At 38.0% G+C, this 15,141-nt stretch overlaps 1 protein-coding gene and 2 long non-coding RNA genes across 4 annotated transcripts in view; 2 read left to right on the forward strand and 1 right to left on the reverse strand.

Annotated features, from left to right (window-relative positions):
- The window catches only part of LOC113677794 (methyltransferase-like protein 27), a 14,096-nt gene extending 6,691 nt beyond the window's left edge, over positions 1-7,405 (reverse strand). Inside the window, exon 1 of one of the 2 annotated variants that reach the window (XM_089182973.1) lies at positions 7,303-7,405. The gene's annotated coding sequence lies outside the window, so the exon portion shown is untranslated. Of the gene's footprint in view, positions 1-1,113; positions 1,237-7,302 lie in introns of those variants that run through there. The other variant, XM_089182974.1, reaches the window with a different exon arrangement.
- An 89-nt stretch (positions 7,406-7,494) lies between these two features.
- LOC149040175 (uncharacterized) lies at positions 7,495-9,889 on the forward strand. Its single transcript, XR_016179882.1, has 2 exons — positions 7,495-7,601; positions 7,770-9,889. It is a non-coding gene; the product is annotated as an uncharacterized LOC149040175 (long non-coding RNA).
- A 269-nt stretch (positions 9,890-10,158) lies between these two features.
- LOC149040176 (uncharacterized) lies at positions 10,159-13,400 on the forward strand. The gene is made up of 3 exons (XR_016179804.1): positions 10,159-10,458; positions 10,819-10,898; positions 12,350-13,400. It is a non-coding gene; the product is annotated as an uncharacterized LOC149040176 (long non-coding RNA).
- Positions 13,401-15,141: the final 1,741 nt, after the last annotated feature.

Raw genomic sequence — 15,141 nt, forward strand, 5'->3', positions numbered from 1 at the left:
GATTCCATGATCGAGTAGATGAACCAGCGTGATGCGTAATTTGCCTCTTGAAATAAATTTGACCTATTAATTTTTCTCTCATTTTGGGAAAACCTCGATATTTCCCTTTCAGCCTTTCAAACAAGAAGAGTGATTTTATGATTTCCCTTTCATATTCGTGACGCTTGAAGTTTTCGAAAATTTATGCGTGAAACAGGATAAGGATCCCTGCTTCGTTCCCCTCTTCAACCAGCTCAGTACACTTAACTAGAGTTTTCATTGTCAACATAAATTAACACAACATTAGAGCAACCAGACCAATTTTCATTGGAGAACCATTGGAGGATATTAGCTAAAAACCTCGAACAAATAAGATTAGCGTGGACCTAATGGAGCTGTTCAGTGTTATCCTGATAACCTTTTATGTCGCAAAATTAAACACTTTTTTTGTTTTCCTAGCGATAACAGGATTCCGTAAAATTATGAACAAGTATGAGACTTCCTTTGCCTCCTGGAATAAATGCGACCTGTGATTTTTTCTTTCCTAATGTGAAACGGGATCAGTAAATAGGATCAGTACCCAGTAACCCCCCCCCCCTCGCGTAATGCAAGCAAAGGACAACGCGTCCTGCGAACAAAATGTTAAGGCCCTGTACATGGCGATGCAATCGGATTGAGAGATCAAAAAGAGCCCATTCCTAAGTATGCGTGACTTCAAGTGGCCATGATTTAAGAGACTGTTCAGAAGTGGTGAACTTATTAAGAGTCTGCCACGTCATCGATCTGTAGTAGTAGACTCATCTCATCAACTGTAGTAGAGAACCATCGTTTGATAAATTGAATTCTTGAGAAAAGTTTTAAAACTGATTAAAGATTAAATAAAAAGGAACAACCATGGTAAAAGATAGCGAACATTAGCAAGGTTTTTCATACAAGAATTTGCCGGGACAAAGCAAATTTTTTTTCCAGATGGGTAAATCAAGAAAAGTGAGGTAGTTACCTTAAAATTATTTTTATCACCTTGGAACTAAAAAATATATCTTTATCCAAATGCAATTTACTGGCTATCGATTAGAGAAATTAGAACAACTTAATATAGGTCAGATAAAAATTTCTATTAAATTTGACTTTTACCTCAATATACACTCAAGGATTTTCTGGTTCGCACCTCCTGAGGATCAGCGAATATAAGATTGAACAAAGCTGTTGGGTAAGCCTTTCATAAGAATAGTTATGAATTATGCAAGTCACGTCTTTTTGTTTAGTAGACTTTAATGACAATTACTCACAGACCTAAGATTGCATTTCGATACTTCTTTTCTCGTAGTCAGGAGGAAAGAATACCTCTTCACTCCTAACCAGCAAGAAATACTTTGTCGGGGCGAAGGAAATGGGAGTCTGGAAAGGTAACAAAGAATTTCATCGATCTTCCCACCAACATAGAGAATTGAATTCACGAACTAGCAAAAAGGAGTTTATTTACCGAACTGAGCAAACGATTTTCATTCAAGTTTGGCACATTTTTGGTACTCAACCGACAGACGTCAAAGCTGTGTCAATACTGTTAACTTGTGCATACAAAAAGAGTTCTGCATTAGGAAAAAGTCAAAGTTTTATTGGCTAATTCTTTTCTTTTCACCCCAGGTTATCAAACACGACTCGGCAAGGCTGGTAATGTGGATTTTGGTTTTTGGGCAAACATTTCATTAGGCTACATGAATTGTTGATCGAGGTGAAGTTTCCTAACTTGAGTAACTGATACGGACGTAAGAACGACAACACCCATATATCGTTCATATGAGTGTAGCAGAGTAGCGGGGTCTTGATTCCGTTTCATTTTCGAAAAATTCACGCGTCACGCATATTTTAAGCAGCATTCAAGGCGCCACTAATTAAGGATGGTAACATTCAAATCTCAAAATTTTGAGGCTTTCATGAAATGAAAGAAAAAAGCCTTTTTTCTTTCGGGTCACGCATATTTCAGGAGGCAAATCACTCTTCACTCATGTTCAGAAATTTACTCATCACGCTAGAAAATTCAGTCGTCCCATATAAATTTTTGGCCTCAATCACGTCTCATGTATTGACCCTTTTTCACCCCTGCTCTTACATAGCGCAGCAAACTTATCAAATGATAATGATATCACCAACTGAAACAAAACGAAACAATCGAGAGCTAAAAAGATCGTTTTGGCCGGTGAAACGGCCTTCTGCGAATTATGTACCAAGAACACTTCGCAAATTCTCACTATAACACCTAATTTCATTTTCAAAACAAGCAAATAAAATATTATGACAATATTCCTGCGCAGCCTTGTTCTTTAATATAGAAATACACCCAATCCCCCTTAAAGCAAGCTAAAACTATTTAACCGTGTCTTTGAGGTATTAGTTACACTTAAAACTATGAAACTGGGACTATTTTTGCATCGTTTGTTAGTATACAATGCTTACTTCAAAATCTCGATATAAAGTTAATAAGAGCTTACTTGATTTCTGATTTTTACACCCTTAAGTTGCCTTGATTGTCAAAAATAGTGTTGTCCACACTCTATAAAGCTACAAAACCATATCCATATCTCCTAAGAACCAAATGTTCCTCTCCTCCTTAGCCTTTTAAAATATAGCACACTCAACAAATTTCACAATGAGGATTCGTCCTTTAATTTCTGAAAAATCGTCTCGATTTAGGGATTTTAACAAGAATGTCCTCAAAATTTTAGTAACCTCCTTTACCTGAAGAACCGACTTAGTCTAAATAATCTAATTTAACTAAGGCACTGGTGTCTATTACTACAGCTATTTTATCTTACTTCTGAAGGGTATCGATTAACCCATATGAATCGTGGATTGGTGGTTATGGAAATTTGTGCCGCACTCTAGATATGGAGGAAGTGGTAGGTTATGGATAAGAGCTTGACCTCCGTTACCTCAATTTCTCAGTAATAAAAATGCAGCAGCACTATCAGGTGTTAATATTTTAAAGATGTCCTCGAAACACGGTCTAACAGAAAAAATCATTACATTTCAACTCATTTACGAGGAAATATTGAACATAAATTATCCAGGTAGTAACCTCCGTTACTGAGTGTTACCGTAACTTCCTTTACCATGTGTTTACCTAGTATTGCAATTTTAAGTTAAAAACTAACTGGGAGTACAGAGATGCATAGTTTCTTAGTCACGCAACTATGCGTAGGTTATTTGATACTTCTAAGCATTGGGAAATGTCTCTTGCTGTGATATCTGATACACCAAGCATGTGTGGATCACGATTTTCAACTTAAAAAGGCGAAATAACCACTTTACACGGATTAAGTTACCTTCGCAGGAGCGAAGATTTGAGAGAAAGAGCACTTTTAAAACTTTAAATATATATAGAGCCTTTGTTTTGAATTAAAGTCGCATGAATCTTCTAAGTAACGAAATTAGTAACGGAGGTTTCAGAAAGACGGAGTATAAGTGACGGATGTTATTGTAACCTCCTGAAGCGGAAGTAAGGTGCTTCATGCACAAAGCTAATCGGGGTGTCTTTTGAGACAGAAAACTACAGGAGACAAAAAATGAAATTACAGCGAAAAATATGGTCATTGCAGAAGAAGTTGTACAGGAAATCGAAGGGACAAAAGAAGCAATTGGAAATAGCTACTGAACCAGAGAAGTCTCCTCGAAGCAAATGCAACTCATATTTGAGGAAGGCTGGATTTAGTCCGCGTAATGTGCCACATCAAATCCGAAAGCAACTGGTGTTATTTCATGCGATATCAGCAGAAGTAAGACAAGCAGTCCAAGACGGGGATTTGCAGAGAAGCAACACCCGACGCGGTCTTGCAGACAACGTAATATCTGGGAATAACATCAAAAGATACCAGTGCTTGCGAACCCTTAACAGAATGACGGGAATCGGCAGAGAAATTGTTAGCAAGAGCTAATACGAAGTTTTCCCATCCGAAAAAGAAACGACCTCCTGAAAAGTCACAAGAGATCACAGAAAAATCACTGCCTTCTTGGAAAGAAGCGACAACTCTCGCATGATACCAGGGAAGGCTGACTTTGTGACGTTCAATGGCACAAAGGTTCAGAGGAGGTATCTGAACAACTACCTGTATAGTCTACATGCAAAGTTCAGCAGAATACCCCGACATTAAAATCGGCAAAATTCGGCAAAACCGCATTTTGTGAAAGGAGGCCAAAATACATTATCTTAACGTCATTCAACTCCCGCTGCATATGCCTCTGTCAACACCACCGGAACTTGTCCCTCAAGCTTCGAGCTATAAAATCACTCGAGGTCAAGGTGAGCGTGAACCCGGACAAGTTCATCGAAGACTGTAAAGACGTGGTAGCAGTCGAAGAATTGATCGACCAACTACCCATTGCTGTTCAGTTCAGACAATGGAAGAGGGTATAAGTAGATGGAAAGAAGAAGATGAAGATCTTGACTTTCCATATGGAGAAAAATCAATTTCGAGGTACACTCCAAGAGGAAATAAGTAAGTTCAGAGGGCATGGTAGGGAGGCGAGAGAGCATGCGCAGTACGAGCAGCTGAAGTAACTCAAGGAAAATCTGACAGCGAATAAGGCAATCCATCAAATGGACTTCGCCAAAAATTACACCTGCCAATCCTTATAGGAGGTACAGTCAGCATACTGGAATGCCTCAATGGTAACCCTCTATCCGGCTGTGGCTTAGTACCGGTCAGAAGACCAGTAGATCAGCCACAAGAGCATGGTATTTGTGTCTGACAAAATGGGGCATAATTCGTCCACAGTCTTTGCTTTCCTGAAAGAGCTCATGCCACAATTCAAAACCATCCTGCCCAACATCAAGCATATCAACTTCCACACAGATAGCCCAACTTCACATTATAGAAACAAAACCATTTTCTACCTGCTAAGTCACGACAAAAATCTGTTCGATGTCAGTGTATCCTAGAATTACTTTAAAGCGGCCATAGCAAAAGGTTCTTGTGAGGGGGTTGGAGGTTCCGTAAAAAACATGGCTGGTGAAGCTGTCAGGTAGCAAAAGCTCACAATTCAAGATACAGTTGACTTCCTTTGCTGGACGCAGCACCATCAGTCAGCAAGCTCGGTCTCCTTTACCTTGTGTCAAAGGGAGCCTGCCTCAAGGCGCAATCGTGAATTGATCGCTTTAGGGAAATCACAACTTTTACAGGGACAATGACCGTCCATGCAGTGGCAGCCTTCCCCGATTAAGATCATCGCAAGAAGCACCTCATGCCCCTGCGAGCAGTGTGTCACAGATTGGAAACACAACCAAGAGTCTCCATGCAGTTGGAGAGTTCACCTCCTAAAGGAGTGTAGTGATACAGCAGTAACACCTGTTGCCAGCGACCGGGTTGAGAGGAAGAGGTATTTGGGCAAAGTTCTGTAGCACTTATAAACTTCATGGAGTCACTGAGGAAATAAGCTGGACTCTTAAAGTGGCCAACTCAAGAAGATGAGGTGTGGATAGATTTGGAGTCTATCCTGGCAATAACAGAGCCCCCTGTCCCCTCCAGTAAAACAAAAAGGTAATTCAAGGTGCACGATGACACTGTTGCCATGATCGAGGGACTTTTTACTCAACATCGTGCCAAAAAAAGAGGCTAACTAAAATAGAATTCGACCCCTTAGTCAGTAACTTCCGTTACCATTTCTGTTATCTGGTTAATAGAGATTTTAAGTTTTAGTTGAACATTTTAGTATGATTTTCTACATGTTTCATCATTCGCTTTTGTAATCGCTCTAACTAAGGACTGAAATTTTCAGAACAGTGCGAAATTGAGAAAAACTACGTGTTGACAAAAGCAGCAAAATATTCCATATAGATATTATACAAATGAATGGAGCTGTAATTAAATGACAACTGGTTTTTTATAATTCAGTTAGCTTTAGTTTAACAGCATTGGTATATAACCACGTGTAGAACAAAGCTACGTAAACTAAGTATTGAAAACAGCCCTAAAATGGTTTGTTAGATTTTCTAGTTAATTCCAATAACCTTCCGTTACCTAAACCGTTACAGATAAAAAAGGGTTTTCATTAAAATTAATCAAATTCGAAGATGTAGAGTGTGATTGAAATGAATTACTACTAAGCAACAGATATTATCTGCACAAACACACTACTTGCAAATTATCCGTAGAAAAATTTAAAGTTTGGATTTTTTGTACTAGTTTGGATTTTTTTGTTCCAATAGGCAAATTCAAAGTGTTCCTGAACTTTCCTTCAGCCGTCTTTGTAACACCATGCAAGTGAAACGTGATTGATCAGTTATTCTCAACATAAAAAAAAATTCAGGTTCAAAGGTTGATTTCGTGTTCACCAAACTTTCGCTGGGCTCGTGTTTTCAGAAATTAAAAGGAGACAAAAATTCATAGACTAGAAACAAAGAGTCAGTTTTGCTTCTACAGTACCAATGCAAAGTAAGGAAATTCATATAGGCGTTAGAACCGAACTATTCACAGGCGAACTGTCCACGTGCCCAAGTCAAGCTGACAAATATTTGCAAATTGAGGGCGTCCTGTGAGGGAGTTTTCATGGCAGCCTTGCTTCTTTGCAACAATCATAGGCTTCTGATATCGTTTAAGTTGCAATATACGCTTTTTTTCAAATGTAACATCAATAATGTTGAGTAAAATTTAAAATTATCCATATGATCGGGGTTCTTCGAAGTAGCATGTTATCCAAAGAACTTTCGCTGCAATGGAAATGCTTAAATCCAATGATTTTTTTCCTTCAGTAACGACGAACATTCACTTATACTTACTAGCGAAATTATTGACATATCAGAAAGCTCTTGGCGCTGTTAGGCATGTTAATCCGATACAGACTGAAAATTGCAAACTTGCTCTCGGTCCAAATATCAAAGCGGAAGTGTAAGCTCGAAAAATGCTACTGATGAAACACATGTAAATATGTTCTTCTTCGTTTCATTAAGTACATGAGGGGAAAGCAATGTTTCATATTGAACACAGACCACGTACGGCTATAGGTATACCTCCTCGTTAGCAACAATCAACCAGCGAACCGCAAAGTATCGCTAAGTTGTAATATGGGTTACATATTTCGTCGTTTGACATGAGACTTAAGTACCGTGTGTGATCACATACGATTTAAAACAATGCAAAATAAGAAGAAAAGCTAACGTAAGAAACGCTGGTGCTTGGAATCTGAGATAAAAAGGATTTGGGTGAGCAAAAAGAAGATAGTTCGGTTGCCACGTCATTAGCCATATCGCTCACGCTTTAGATAAAGGATCGCGCAACTCGCGATGACTTCAAGAAACTTTAAAAAATAAGCTTAACCAGGGTTACTCACCGTCTGAAGGACAATAAGGCTTCTGCAAAAATATCTTCGCAAATATCTTTCCGCGGAAACTCCCGTTTAGTACACGCTCCAAGTGAACTTGTGAGACTAACACGCTGTGGAAAACTCCTTCCCTACTGGCCGTCGCCTTGCATTTACGTCACGAGGCTGCCTGCTTGTTAAAATACGTAAAAAAAAAAGATAATGAGGCTTGCTCAAAACCGCATGCTTACCAGACTTCTCGAGAGAGCGAGCTTGCAACGGTTGTTTGACAAAAACTGATATTTCAGTCAAACAGGGGGATTATTTCTGTAAGGGTTTTGTAATTCTTTTAAACATTTGCGTGTTATTTTACTTCCCTTTAATTAATAAAAGGATTAAATATCTAGACCTTAATAAATTTATTTGTGAGCGTCAATTTTCACTCCTTGTTGACGTCAATTTTCTAGTGACGCCTGATTATTCTTTTATACAAACAGGCCTTTGGGACTCAGTCAAGGGTGACCATGAACGTCCAATAGAGATGACCTTTTGCTACAGAAGTTCGATTGTAATCAAAACAAGTACTCACGCGGAACAAAAATTAGAAAACAAAAGTTAATTCGCATGTGCGTTGTCAGGGTCCTATAAAGATGAGGTGTGGTCTTGTGAGAAGTCAGCCAGTGCCAGCATTCTCTAAATTTTCAGAAACTACTAGTACAGAAGCTACCCATAACAACATTTACATCTACGTCACGAGACTGTCACGAGATTGTTAGAGAATTAACGGCTGTTTGACAAAACCTTAATATTTAGTCGAACAAAGGATTTATTTTTGTAAGGTTTTTAATTTCTGTTGGCTTTCGCGTGATATTTTAACTCTTTGAAAATGATTGAACTGATCTGATCTAATTAATCTATTTTAGAGCCATTCTTTTTACTCTATTAACACGATGTTGGCATAGGTAAGAAATGGACTGGACTACTGGACCCTTGGACCCTTGGACTACTTTTGGACTAATTTTTTGGACAATTTTTTTAACCATTTTTTGGACCAATTTTGGACCCTTTTTGGAGCAATTTTGGACCAATATTTAGTATTGGAGCAAGTAGACTTAAAATACTTACGCATAAGTCAACAGTGGAGGATCGAAAACGGGAATTGGTGATGTTTGCGTTTCTAGTTTGACTAGACGCATAGCTACGTGAACTCGGGCTTTCAATATCGCACATCTGGAGTTATCTTTAGGGGACTACCATATTGCCATTGTTACTGTCGTCACGCAATTTCGTCATTGCCGGTCATGAATAAATCTACTTGTGTTTATTTTTGTCTGCTGGAGTGTAATAAATGTTAATTATGGTACTAGACAACAATCAAAATAATATATTACCATATAGGAGTAGGCTCCTACAGATCGCAAAGGTTGAAATTCAAGGACTTTTCAATGCCCACATTATCTTTACAATAGATAGCGACTGCAGTATATCCTACTGTCAACACAAAATTGTTGAAATTTTCGGATATAAGTGATTGAAAGGCTCTACCTAAGGAGGTACAGTACTGATATCCTTCTATTGTAGCTTCTTGATGAATAGTACCAGTGTAGCTCAAACTGTATTGAAGTTCATAGTCTGTCTCTAACATATTAAAAAGTGTGGGTAATTCTGTCTGCATTAAAAATGATTGTTTGGTTAACTGAGACAAACTTGAATACAACTGATTTCCAATATTCATTATTGACACGAGATCGTTAGCAGAATTGATTCCTTGTTTGTTATTGTAAATCAAAGAGCATAAACTCATTGTAACACGTTGTCCTGAATTCTGTCCAAATACCAATTCATTAGCTTGGCTACATGGTGCCATTATTGTTTTGCTAGGGTCAATGTACATTGGAGTAGGACCAGGGTTTTTCTCTATAACTGAAATCAGTTGAAATTTACAATAGTTTGATGTGTATGTCTAACTCTAATAAAGACACATCGGTCTGTAACAAGAAAACATTGTTAAGTACCTCCTTGCTCTATACTTCAATTTAATTATCCTTTGATATACCCTTACGGAACAATTCAACAAATACTTCTTATCATGTTTTGTAACTTTATTTAATCTTACCCTCTTCGTATTAAGCTTATAATCATTCTTTGTAACTCTTCTAACCTTCAAATAACGATGTAGCCAAGAGTACTTCGGTATGCTTGGAAGAATACGCTCAGTAAACAAATTCCTTTAGTTTTCTGCCCTTTCTTCTCAGACGTTTCAGAGTAGCTTCTGGTATTCTACTAGGTTCTCGATCACGTCTTAATACACGGTTGTGTTTACATGTAAACATAATATGAGATAACTCGTTTGATATAGCAGGTTTCGCTTGATATTTCTCAATAAAAGGTTCACTCGTAAAGGATCGCTCGTAAATTGATCTTTCGTAAAGTTCGCGGACCGACCCGTTCTCAAAACGCTCCAAAAGTTTTAGTGTGGGTCTATCGCGAACGGTGTGTGACTTTGTATGTCTATTGGGCGTAATAGCCATCGAATTTCCTTCTCGTACATCAAGCAAGAAATTGTCCACGAAGGCAGCCATTGCTTTAAACCCTGCGCTCTAAGGCTCATTCTACGCATGCGCTTATACTTCACGCATGCGCTGTAGTGGAGCTGCCTTTTGTAACTGAACGCAGAAAAAAAAAAAACGAAGCCGAACTCAGGTTAATTAAGCAGGTAATTTAGTGTTAACAACTGGGTTGAAAACGTAAATTAGCCATCGTGAAGGGTAAAAAAGCTGACGTTTCGAGCGTCAGCCCTTCGCCGATCGCTCTGACGAAGGGCTAACGCTCGAAACGTCAGCTTTTTTACCCTTTACGATGGCTAATTTTCGTTTTCAACCCAGTTGTTAACACTGAATTACCTGCTATACTCTCCCACCGACGCAGCACCACAGTTTCTTTAGAAACTTACCCCTTTATTCATATTCAGGTTAATTAAGGCCTTGGTCAAAAATGATTTTCGCTTCCAGTACCCCCCAGCAAGCTTCGCGGAATTCGCGTGGACTGCGCGAGTAACCATAGTTACTTGGAATAAGATCGCGTAGTTCGTGAACGGCATCCGCCATTTTGAAGTGTCGGCTTTGCATTGGATTTTCCCATCTTCGCTAGTGAATCCGACAATCTAGAGGAAGACATCAAAAGAAGGTAATAACATTTTCTTTGCTATCTTCATATCCTCAAAAAATGGCATGATATCGCTATCTTAAAGGCAAAGAGAACCCTTTTGAACCTACGAAGACTTCTAAACACCGCTCTCAACATGTTCATTGACTTCACTGCAAATACAATGCAACATGAATTTATAATATCGCGCTCATTTCTAGAGCTCAATAGCGTTTTACAATGTTTGTAACTTATGCATAGAAAAAAGTACTATGTTTTGTAACAAATGCATAGAAAAAAGTTTCATTGTGGATATACCATTCAATTTTGAAATTAAATTTAGCTTGATAAATCCTCTATCATATCATGATGTGTAAACTTATGGTGTTTATCAAAATTTAGGCTTTTGAATGCTTTGGAAACAATTTCTCCAAGAAGCAGATGAATTTACTTACAAACTAATCCCCCAAAGCAGTTATTAGGTAAGTTTAATTGCTGACATATAAGATGCAGATTGTCTTGTCATAAATTGTCCCTTGAAAACTATGAGAAAGAAGCTGTACTAATGTGTGTTAGTTTATTCCGAGGTCACTTACTGAATTGCTTTAAATATATAATAATAATGATTTTAATTACTCACACAGAAAACCAGCCAGCCCTTGCAGATTCCAAAGGGAATCCACTTGATTAAAACCAGTTTTATTTACTGTTATCCCTATTTGTTTTCTTGAAAAGGTCCTTCCAGTTATTCCACACAACTAATTTATTACAAGAATGTTAATGGTGTTATTTATGAGGCATTTTTTTTTTATTTTTAAATCATCTTATATCAGCTTTAATTATAGTCAACAGTTTGGTTTTTAAGTTTTGACTGGTAATAATTGCAACAATCATTATCAATAATGAACATGTAATTGATATATGTGTCTATTTGAATGTAAATATTCTACCCACTACACCAGTGGAGTATCTTTTAATTCAAATGCATCACAAAAGTTCTGATACATGCATATGATTCTGACCATAGCTTTCTCTCTTTGGTGATAAGACATGATTAACTACCAGTGCTTACTGTTGCCCCAAGAAGGGCACTGTTTTTTTTTGTGACAAGAGCAAACACAAACTGGTATAAGATGTGTCATCTTCTCAACCCTACTCATAAAAGATGTGCCATCTTAAGAGCAGGATAGGTTTCCCTTGTTACAAAGTCAGAAAGGAAAATTTTAAAATTGTATTTCTTTCTTTTTTTGTTGCTCTTCCAAGTTAATATTCATGTTAGAAGGCTATGGTGGCCTAACTAGTTAAAACTCTGGTTTATAATTTCAAGTTTGATCTGCCAGTTGCTTGTCTAAATTCAATTTCATAGATCAATAATTGGCAGGAATTGGGAAATAAATCTGTACATGTATGTTATCTAGCAGCCATGTAAAATTATAGATATGAGTATGACCTATGAAGTAATTTGTACCTGATGGACCCCAGAGCACCTTGTCATGCATTATTAAAAATGTCCCTCTAACATTCATTCACAATTCGTAAAGCAGAAGTACAAAATTAGTTTAGACCAAGGGCACACATAAACTTGCTAAAGACATGCACATACATTGTAATTTTAACCTTGCAAAGCCCAACAAAAAGACTCGTGCTGTGACATGGTTAGGGTCACTTTACCTGATTAGAGTGTTAATTATTACTTTCTTTAGCAGAGGTTTCATTAAGATTTTGAGGTGATGGGAAATGTACAAGGAAGCAGGCAAAATATGTTTTGATTCTGATTTATGTCAGTCACAACATGCAGGAAAAATTTTGTTCCCAGCCAGTCAATTTGCCCAGTGTCAGGCCTGTGAAACCCCTGCTTAAGCTTATAGTATTCAGTGAGATATTATGGAAGCCAGTGTTGCCATAATGCCTGTTGTTGTTGGTCTTCTTACAGGGCTGGCATCCAAACATTCTTGAGCCATGGAAACCAAAAGTGGAATGTTTTGCTTAACACCTACTTTGAACAGAATTTTACCAAGGGAAAAAATATCACTGGCTTTGCTACAGGGAGAACCATTAAGAACCTCAGGAGCAATATGAACAGATGCTGTACTTCTTTGCAGGAGGAAAGGAGCTGTCACATGCTTTTCCAAAATCGATGATATAGCCATGTTTGTTACTCACAAGAACATTATTAGCCTTCAATCACAGTAAAGAAAGCCTTTTGTGTGACTATGCGAAAGGCTTGTGTCAAATTATGTGAAATAATTAACCAGTCATTTGTTATGAGTGAGCTTTGCACATTCTGTATTGTTGCACTGTTTTTCTGACAAGACAATAGTTTGCTTATTGTTACAGATGTATTGTCTTCCCCTTTAAACTCCATTATTAAGGAAATGGGCTGCTTCTGAAGCTGCACACCCATTATGGTTGGGATATTTTTATGTGCGAGTGCCTGCATAATGCGAGCCTCCTTCATTATCTCTGTGGTGTCCTGCATCAGAGACTGTTTTTCCACAACCTTTATATCAAATCGTGTGTACTGTCTCAGAAGGCATCGACCATTGGATCCTTCTCCCAGTATTATATTCTCTCCATTGGTTGGAATAAGTTCAGTATGATTGATTAAGTTTACAGTGGAATATTTGGTACTTGCATTCATTTTAAAAAACTGGAAAATGAAGGCAAATATATTATAGAGAGTGTGCTTAAATAAATGCTAGATTGCAACACAAGTAAAGTTGAAGATTGTTGATCTCATTGTTTGGCATGCAAATTACTGCAAAGTAACTAGAAACATTACTCCTCCTCCAGATAGACTAGACATTAGCATTGGATTTAATTTTTTCTTGGCGTGCTCTCTCTCGACGCCGCCGCTTTTTCTCAATTGCGTATCTCTTATTTTGGAGCTGAAGTTCCTTCACTTTTGTTTGTGCTTCAGCAAAGCTTACTTTAAATATTTTCTCAAAGTGGCCATTCACTTTTGAATAAATGTGTTTTACAGCAGTTTTAATGGCTTTTTGCGTTGGTTTCACTTTACTTTGTGTCCTCACCCCACTTTCAATAAGGGCCTCTTTTAAAAGTTTTCGGGTTTTGAAAGTTTCTCCACTGAGGAAAAGATTATGGATGGCATAATAGTGCACTTGACAACCTCCACAATTTGACAGTGTGTGCTGTTTCTTCCGCGTTGTATTAAGAGCTTTCCAGTTTACCATTGAAAACGTGTCTTGGTACTGGGCCCTGGCTTTTGAGTTCATCTTTCGGAAAGAGCTGTAAATTGCTTTGGATTTCTTGACGTAGGTGGAACGTTTGACCGCAAAGACTTCCTGACTGTCACCCTCGAACGCTGCAAGATAGTTCTTCCACTTTTCACTAGGGTCAGTTTCAACCGAAGCACTTCCAACCTTACGAAAGCTCTCCTTTATAGCAACTCTTGCAAATCCACAATCAAAAATGACAGACATTTTCGTTTCAAACGAATACACTTAGCTCGTTATCGAGCGTTATCGTTAGGGAACAAAACCTTGAAGAGCTTCAAGGAATCAGTGTGCGTATCTCGCGATAACTTTCAAGTTTTGCGCCAAAAGTGTGATTCAGTCTCGTTATATGATACTACTTGGGATAAAATTACAAACATTCTTTATTCTTACCGCCCAAATTTGCAAGTTAAGAGACGAGAAGCTGGCGGGAACCCTGGATTTACAGAGATGCAATCGACCTCAGAAAACGAGAAAAAGAAATAAATATCATCAAAAGTATACAAAGTTTGCCTGTATTACTTCTAAGATTGCTCCAAGTAGTATTTGGTAGTGTATCAGCCGTTAAATTATTGCTTCTGAACACTCGCGTGTCAAAATGGCGGACACTAAGTTGAATACCTGACTACGAGTCTTCAGAATTCCCACCTCTTAGACAGTTTTAATTTGTCTTTTTTCCAGATAAATAGGAACCTGTGGGATTACTTTCGTCGATAGCGGTTGGAACCAGGTAAAGGCTAAGATATTTTCGGGCGAAAACAATGATAGAGGAAGCAACCTCGCAGAGAGAAAACTTGATTTAATCTGCCTAGCACATCTCTCTTTTTTTTGGCAGCCATTCCAAGTGGGAAAACAATGAAAAACGTCTCTAATATTCATAGTGATAACTGCATTTTGATTTGCCTTGTGTTTAGTGGTGGAAATTTGTTCAAGAAAGCAACCGACGAATTTGGCGCCTAAATTAACTGTTTTTGGCTGTTGAGAGTATCATATTACACTGCCACAATTCAGTCCGAGAGAGATGGTAGTGATATACATTTCTGCTAAGTATGAGAAAAATCCCTGGCAAAATAGCTAAGTTATTCTCAATTTTGTGAAAAATATGGGTTAAAGGCAGGGTGACCCAGGCCTTAATTAACCTGACATGCGGGTCGAAGTAATCTATCACGCATGGCTGGTGGACAGAACTGTGAAACGAATTTGACTAATTAACGTTTCAAGTCGCGGGTTTTCAAATGATTTCACGAGTACTATTTCCAGCTCTAGAACAGTTGCCATTTTGGCATAAGAACCTTTCTTAACTATGTGATCTCCGATTTGATTTTGTTAATTCATTTTCATAGGAGCCCCGAAATTCCCGCGTGGGCAACTTTTGTAACCTAAGTTTTATATTCCGCATGAGCATTTGTTTCAATCACTTTAACGTCCGTCGGAAGAAAAAACAGGCACTGTTATAAATTAACAAGAGCACCCAAGAAGGGCTGGAGCA

The sequence above is a fragment of the Pocillopora damicornis genome, chromosome 9 (genome assembly GCF_964200805.1).
Source record: "Pocillopora damicornis chromosome 9, jaPocDami1.2, whole genome shotgun sequence".
Taxonomy (NCBI): Eukaryota; Metazoa; Cnidaria; class Anthozoa; order Scleractinia; family Pocilloporidae; genus Pocillopora; species Pocillopora damicornis.